Source organism: Carlito syrichta, unplaced genomic scaffold (genome assembly GCF_000164805.1).
Source record: "Carlito syrichta isolate Samal-C Ts95f unplaced genomic scaffold, Tarsius_syrichta-2.0.1 Scaffold308670, whole genome shotgun sequence".
Lineage (NCBI taxonomy): Eukaryota > Metazoa > Chordata > Mammalia > Primates > Tarsiidae > Carlito > Carlito syrichta.
In genome coordinates, this window is record NW_007252766.1 from 429,324 (window position 1) to 437,456 (window position 8,133).

Here is an 8,133-nt window from a genome sequence, read left to right on the forward strand (position 1 = left end):
GAAGAAAATGTAAAGATCATAAGTTAACAGTCTAACAAACCACTTAAGACAGCTAGAAAAGCAAGACCACAAAAACCCTAACTTTAGCAAAAGAATCCAGATCACCAAAATAAAAGGCTAAGTTTGGGACATAGAAGACAAAAATATAATACAAAAAAATCAACAAAACAAAAAGTTGGTTCATCCCTGGGATGCAGGGCTAGTTCAACATTCCCAAGACCATAAAGATAATTAAATACATCAACAGATATAAAAACCAAAACCACATGATTATATCATTAGATGTGGAAAAAGCTTTTGATAAAACCCAGCACCCCTTCTTGATAAAAACTCTTGATCATCCAGGCACAGATGGAGCATACCTCAAAAGAGTAAGAGCCAAGGGCCAACTACAAGAAACCCACAGCCAGCATACTGCTAAACGGAAATTAGAAACATTTTCCCTAAAAACCAGAATAAGACAAGGATGCCCACTATCATCCCTTCTTTTCAATATGGTTTTGGTAGTCTGAGCTAGAGCAATCAGACAAGAGAAGATCAGGGGTATCCAAATAGGAAAAGAGGAAGTCAAGTTATCCCTCTTTGCAGATGATATAATTCTGTAACTCAAAAACCCTAGAGAATATGTAAGAAACCTCCTTTCACTGACAAAGGACTTTGGCAAAGTCTCAGGATATAAAATAAATGTGCAAAGACAGTCGCATTTCTATACAACAGCAATAAACAGAAACTCTAATAAAAAGCACAATCCCATTCACAATAGCCACACACATTAAAAAACCTTGGCATCTTCCTAACCAGAGAATTCAAAGATCTTTATGATAAAAACTAAAAAACACTGCTCAAAGAAATCAAAGATGACACCATCAAATGGAAAGATATTCCATATTCATGAACTGGAAGAATCAACATTGTTAAGATGTCCATCCTACCCAAGGCAATCTACAGATTTAATGCAATACCCATTGAATGACCAGCAGCATTCTTCTCAGACCTGGAAATGACAATACAGGAATTCATATGGAAACATAAATGACCTCGAATAGTCAAAACAATCTCAGCAAAAAAAAAAAAAAAAACCAAAGCGGGAGGTATCACACTCCCAGACTTTAAGCTTTATCATAAAGCTACAATAATCAAAACAGCCTAGCATTGGTAGAAGAACAGGCATATAGACCAACGGAATAGGACAGAGATTCCAGAAGCAAAACCTCAATTTCTTAACCAACTCATCTTTGACAAAGCCTCCACCATCAACCACTGGGGAGAGGAGAATCTATTCAGTAAACAGTGCTGGGAAAACTAGCTGACCACATGCAGAAGATTAAAACAAGACCCCTACCTATCACCATACACAAAAATCAACTTTAAATGGATCAAAGACATAAACTTAAAACTCAAACTATAAGAACCTTAGGAAATGCAGAAGACATACTTATGGAAATTTGAACTAGCAACCAGTTTCCAATCAAAACCCCAAGTGCCCATGCCATAAGAAATAAGATAGACAATTGGGACCTCACCAAACTGACAAGCTTCTGCAAAGCCAGAGAAACCATCAAGAGAGCAGGGAGACAGCCCATAGACTGGGAAAAAATATTTGCCAACTGTATCTGAACATCTAGGATCTACAAGGAACTCAAACATGCCGAAAATAAATAAACAAACAGCCCCCCATTACAAAGTGGGCAAAAGATATGAATAGACCGGACACAGTAACTCAAGCCTGTAATCTCAGCACTTTGGGAGGCCGAGGTGAGAAGATTGCCTGAGCTCACGCGTTCAAGACCAACCTGGGCAACTTGGCAAGACCTCGTCTCTACAATAAATAAAACATTATCCCGATTGCCTGAGCCCGCGGGTTCGAGACCCGCCTGGGCAGCGAGACCTCATCTCTACAATAAATCAAAAAAATCAGCCGGGCGTGTAGCACATGCCTGTAATTCCAGCTACTTGGAAGGCTGAGGCGGAAGGATCGCCGGAGCCCAGCAGGTGGAAGCTGCGGTGGCCGGGAGTGGCCACTGCACTCCAGTCTGGGCAACAGAGTGAGACTCCAACTCAAAAAAAAAAACAAAAAACATTATCCCAGCGTGGTAGCACATACCTGTAGTTCTGACGACTTGGAAGGCTGAGGCAGGAGGATCACCAGAGCCCAGGAGGTCAGTGCTGGGGTGACTGTGAGTATGCCACTGCCCTCCAGCCTGGGTGACTAAGTGAGACTCCAACTCAAAACAAAACAAAACAAAACACTGAGGCCAGGCACAGTGGCTCAGGCCTATAATCCCAGCACTTTGGGAGGCTGAGGTGAGAGGACTGCCTAAGCCCACGGGTTTGAGACCAGCCCAAGCAACAATTAAAAAAAAAAAAAAAAAAAAAGCTGGGCATGGTGGCACACGCCTATAGTTCCAGCTACTTAGAAGGCTGAGGTGGAAGGATCATCTGAGCCCAGCAGGTGGAGGCTATGGTGGTTGTGACCATGCTCCAGCCTGGGGGGCAGAGTGAGACTCCAACTCAAAAAAAAAAAAACCACACTGAGATACCACCTAACTCCAGTCAGGATGACCATCATCAATAAACAACAGATGCTAGAAAGGATACAGGGAAAAGTGAACACTTCTACACTGTTGGTGGAAGTGTAAACTGATACAACCTCTGCGGAAAACAGTTTGGCAATTCCTAAAAGATCTAAAAATCGACCTTCCATATGACCCCGCAATTTCCATACTGGGAATATACCCGGAGGAACTCAAATCGCTCTATGAAAAAGGTACTTGCACATGTATGTTTATTGCAGCATTGTTCATAATAGCAAAAACATGCAACCAATTGTGCAGTCCATCAAAAGAGGACTGGATAAAAAAATGTGGTACATATACATGATGGAATATTACACAGCCAAAAAGAAGAACAGAAATAAATCAGTCGGGCGTGGTAGCGCGCGCCTGTAGTTCCAGCTACTTGGAAGGCTGAGGCGGAAGGATCGCCGGAGCCCAGCAGGTCGAGACTGCGGTGGCCGGGAGCGGCCACTGCACTTCAGTCTGGGTGATAGAGTGAGACTCCAACTCAAATAAATAAATAAATAAATAAAATTTTAAAAACAGAAAAAAATCTGTCACCATAATTTTATTATGCCTTTAATGCTGCATTTTTATACAGATTATCAATTAACCTGCTTTTTAAAAAAATGTTCCTATGCCCTTGGTGATATTAGTGTTTGCTGAAGTACTTTGTATATCAGCTCTTAGTCACCTGTCTGCTTGTTCTTCCTCTGTTAAAGGAACAGAAATTTACTGCTGTGGCTAAAGATTGTAATATGTATAGCTAAAACTATATTAGATATAGTTATTGCAAAAAAAGAATATATATATTTGAAAATGAACGTGTTGTCTATTTATCAATAGAATCTTTACAGTTTACAAAGGTAAAATTGTCAATGAAACATATATTTGGTCAATACGGTTAACCCCATTTTAAAACTAAAGGCACAAGCTTTAAATTTATAATGTCTGTATATTTGTGTATATATACTAATATATATATAAAAATATATTAAAATTAATAGGCAAGGCTGGGTATGGTGGCTCAGCCTGTAATCCCAGCACTTTGGGAGACCAAGGCAGAGGATTGCCTGAGCCCAGGGGTTCATGACCAGCCTGGGCAACTTGATAAGACCTTGTCTCTACAATAAATCAAAAAATAAGCTGGGTATGGTAGCGCGCACCTATAGTTCCAGCTACTTGGAACGCTGAGGATCGCCTAAGCCCAACAGGCCGAGGCTGTGGTGGCCGTGAGCATGCCACTGCACTCCTGCCTAGGTGGCAGAGTGAGATTTCAACTAAAAAAAAAAAAATTTAACAGGCAAAAAAGCTAACAAATCATCTTTAAAGAGAAAATCAGCAGTATAGGGTAAGATTGATATTTCAAGTTTTTATACTTTTGCCATACTCTGGAATCAGTCTTATCAAAAGTTCTTCATTTCTTATAAAGGCTTCCCGCGGTGCACACGTTAAAGCAAGATATTTTCTGTATTTTAACGGCCAATTTTCTGACAACTTTTTTTCATTTCCTAAACTTAAGATCTAAATTAGAATAACAAAATGGTTAAGGTGCTTTTTTTTTTTTTTTTTGAGTTGGAGTCTCACTGTCGCCCAGACTGGAGTGCAGTGGCTGTTCCCGGCCACCACAGCCTCGACCTGCTGGATTCCGGCGATCCTTCTGCCTGAGCCTTCCAAGTAGCTGGAACTACAGGTGCGCACTACCACGCCCGGCTGATTTTTTGATTTATTGTAGAAATGAGGTCTTGCCAAGTTGCCCAGGCGGGTCTCAAATCCGTGGGCTCAGGCAATCCACTCACCTCAGCCTCCCAAAGGCGCGGAATTACAGGCTGAGCCACCGAGCCTGGCAAGGTGCCTTTTACATCTAAACTTTCCTTGGAATGTCCCAGGTGGCCATAATGTTTTATTTTCTTATCTCATGAAAGAAGAGATACGGAAAATAATTAGATATGTTTGGTAGTCTTCACACACACACACACACACACACACACGTTTTATTTTATCTCATGAAAGGAGAGATACGGAAAATAATTACATATGTTTGGTAGTCTTCACACACACACACACACACACACACACACACACACGTGTGTGTGTGTGTGTGTGTGTGTGTGTGTGTGTGTGCATAATTTTCTTTTTTCTTGAAGTCAGGGTCTCTCTTGATTGCCTAGGCTGGAGTGCAATAGCACGATCATGGCTCACTGCAGCCTCAAACTCCTGGGTTCAAGCAATCCTCTTGCCTCAGCCTCCCAAGTACATGCAGCTTATTAAAAAAAATTGGGGGAGTTCCTGCATAATGAACATTTGTATACCTAACCCTGAATTGTACCCCACATCTTTAAAATAAAAAATTTAAAAGTTAAAAAATACATATTTTTTTTGTAGAGACAGGGTCTCGCTCTGTTGTCCAGGCTGGTCTCAAACTCCTGGTCTCAGTTTAACAGCCTAACAAACCACCTAAGAAAGTTGGAAAAGCAAGACCACAAAAACCCCAACTTTAGCAAAAGAATCCAGATCACCAAAATAAAAGGCTAAATTTGGGACATAGAAGACAAAAATATAAATAATACAAAAAAATCAACAAAACAAAAAGCTCGTGTAATCCTCCATCCCCAGGCTCATGAAGTGCTGGGATTACAGGCATGTAGTCTTCATATTTTGATTAACTAAGACACTGTACGAGCTGATCTAGCATGCCAAAGTCCTGCTCATGGGATACAGATATCCAATGGGCATTTCTTTCTTAAATAATAACACTTGTTACAATAATCTCTAACTTGGGCATTTCCTGACTATGCTAAATCCTCCTCACTGTACATGAGAGTCTGACTTGTTTTAGTGATGCTTACTCAAAACTAGGAACTCATAAGCATGTTACATTTTTTCACTGCCTCCTTTTTAACTATTAAATGCTGCATCAATCGAAATCTAGCTGCCCTATTTCCCCTTCCTGATTAACAGGAATCTCAATATTGTCCATCAGATGTTTAAACTCTAAGCATACCCACTTCTGATGTGACTGATGATCTCCTGTACAATCCTGATATACAACGGCATTTGATCATTATTCATAATCAACAAAAAAATCGTGGTATACTTTGTGCTAAATATACGGTAACTGAAATATACATTCTATTTTGAAATATTTTATAACCCAACAGTTTAGACAGCTGAACTAACAGCTCTCTGTTAAGAACATGCAGCCGGCCTCGGTGGCTCAGCCTGTGATCCCGTGCCTTGGGAGACTGAGGTGAGTGGATTGCCTGAGCCCGCAGGTTCGAGACCCGCCTGGGCAACTTGGAGAGCCCTCATCTCTACAATAAATCAAAAAGTTAGCCGGGCGTGGTAGCGTGCCTGTAGTTCCAGCTACTTGGAAGGTTGAGGCGGAAGGATCGCCGGAGCCCAGCAGGTCAAGATTGCGGTGTCCGGGAGCAGCTGCTGCACTCCAGTCTGGGCGACGGAGTGAGACTCCAACTCAAAAAAAAAAAAAAGAACATGCCATCCTGTGGTACATATACATGATGGAATATTACGCAATCATAAAGAACAAAATCATGAACTTCACAGCAACCTGGATGGACTTAGAGTCTATAATACTGAGTGCTCTTTCACAGAAACAAAGAACTGAGTATCACATGTTCTCACTCATAAGCGGACTGTGAACAATTATCGTGATACTGTAAGAAAAGGATTGGCGGTTGGGCTCGGTGGCTCACCCTGTAATCCCGTGCTTTGGGAGGCAGAGGTGAGTGAATTGCCTGAGCCTGAGGGTTTGAGACCTGCCTGGACAACTTGGCGAAACCTCATCTCTACAATAAATCAAAAAATCCTGTAATCCCGCGCCTTTGGGAGGCTGAGGTGAGTGGATTGCCTGAGCCTGTGGGTTCGAGACCCGCCTGGGCAGCGAGACCTCGTCTCTACGATAAATTAAAAAAAAATCAGCCAGGCGTGGTAGCGCATGCCTATAATTTCGTCTACTTGGAAGGGTGAGGCAGAAGTATTGCTGGAGCCCAGCAGGTCGAGGCTGCGGTGGCCGGGAGCGGCCACTGCACTCCAGTCTGGGTGACAGAGTGAGACTTTGATTCAAAAAGAAAAGAAAAGAAAAGGATTGGCAGTAGTGGAAATCTGTCTGGGGAAGGCGGGGGCACACCTCATCAACAAGGGTATCTTCATAATGAACATTTGTATACCTAACCCTGAATTGAACCCCAAATCTTTAAAATAAAAAAATTGAAAGTTAAAAAAAAAAACCAGAAAGACATTAAAAAAAAAAAAAAAAAATGCTGTCTTGCTAAAGGATTAAGAGCTAACATCTATGGATGAGCTTTCAGGATTGCTTGTGATTTCAGCATGTTGTGCAAACAAAAGGGTTTCTTAATCTCCTAAGACAACTCACTTTAAAAAAATGAAAAGAAATTAAGGTCTTATTAAAGATACTCCAATAACCAAAGAAGAGTTCAGTTATTAAGAATAAAGTTTGGCCGGGCAGGGTGGCTCATGCCTATAATCCCAGCACTTTGGGAGGCTGAGGTGAGAGATCACGTGAGGCCAGGAGTTCAAGACCAACGTGGGCAATATAGAAGAACCCCACTCCACAAAAGAAAAAAAAATTTGAATGAAGAAAAATAGGCCAGGCGCAGGGGCTCACACCTGTAATCCCAATACTTTGGGAGGCTGAGGCAGGAAAATCGCTTGAGCCCAGGAGTTTGAAACCAGTCTGGGCAACATAGTGAGACCTCGTCTCTAAAAATATACAAAAATCAGCCTGGCATGGTAGCACGCGCCTGCAGTCCCAGCTACTTGGGCTCAAGTGGAAGGATTGCCTGAGCCCTGGAGGCTGAGGCTGTGGTGAGCCAGGATCACACCCCTGCATTCTAGCATGGGTGACAGAATGAGACCCTATCTCAAATAATAATAATAATAATAAAGAATAAAGCCCATACCAAAGTTAATGCTTTAAAGCCTGCCACTTTATACAAAGAGCCCTTTCTAGCTTTATCAGCATTGGTACTACAAAGATAGCTGTTCAATCTGATTTCTGTACAAGGACTAACATTGGTTTTGTCAAGATTGTTTCCTATCACTTGGTTTCTCCTAAACTACCTCCAGATCAATAATATTCATGCTGAAAAAAGTAAAAAATAATAGGCCAAATTACAGGGACAAATTGGCTCAAACTTTATAAAGTATTAGCCAAAAAATTTGACCTAAGAGGCTCAACAGATGATAACAAAAACTCATTGTAAGTATCATAATCTAGAAAAATATATGAAGAAACACTCACATTAATGACCTTTTCAACATTTACAAATGGATTTGGTTCAGTTGACCAAATCATAACCCTTTAAATACATTTTAATAATAGCTTATAACATCTCTGGTAGACTAGGATTTTCCCTTAGTTTTATGCTTGTTTTATGACTAGGTCTAATGATATTGCAATTTACTTCTTAAAATCGTCATAAGAGCCGGGCTCGGTGGCTCAGCCTGTAATCCCACACCTTTGGGAGGTTGAGGTGAGTGGATTGCCTGAGCCTGCGGGTTTGAGACCCGCCTGGGCAGCGAGACCTCATCTCTA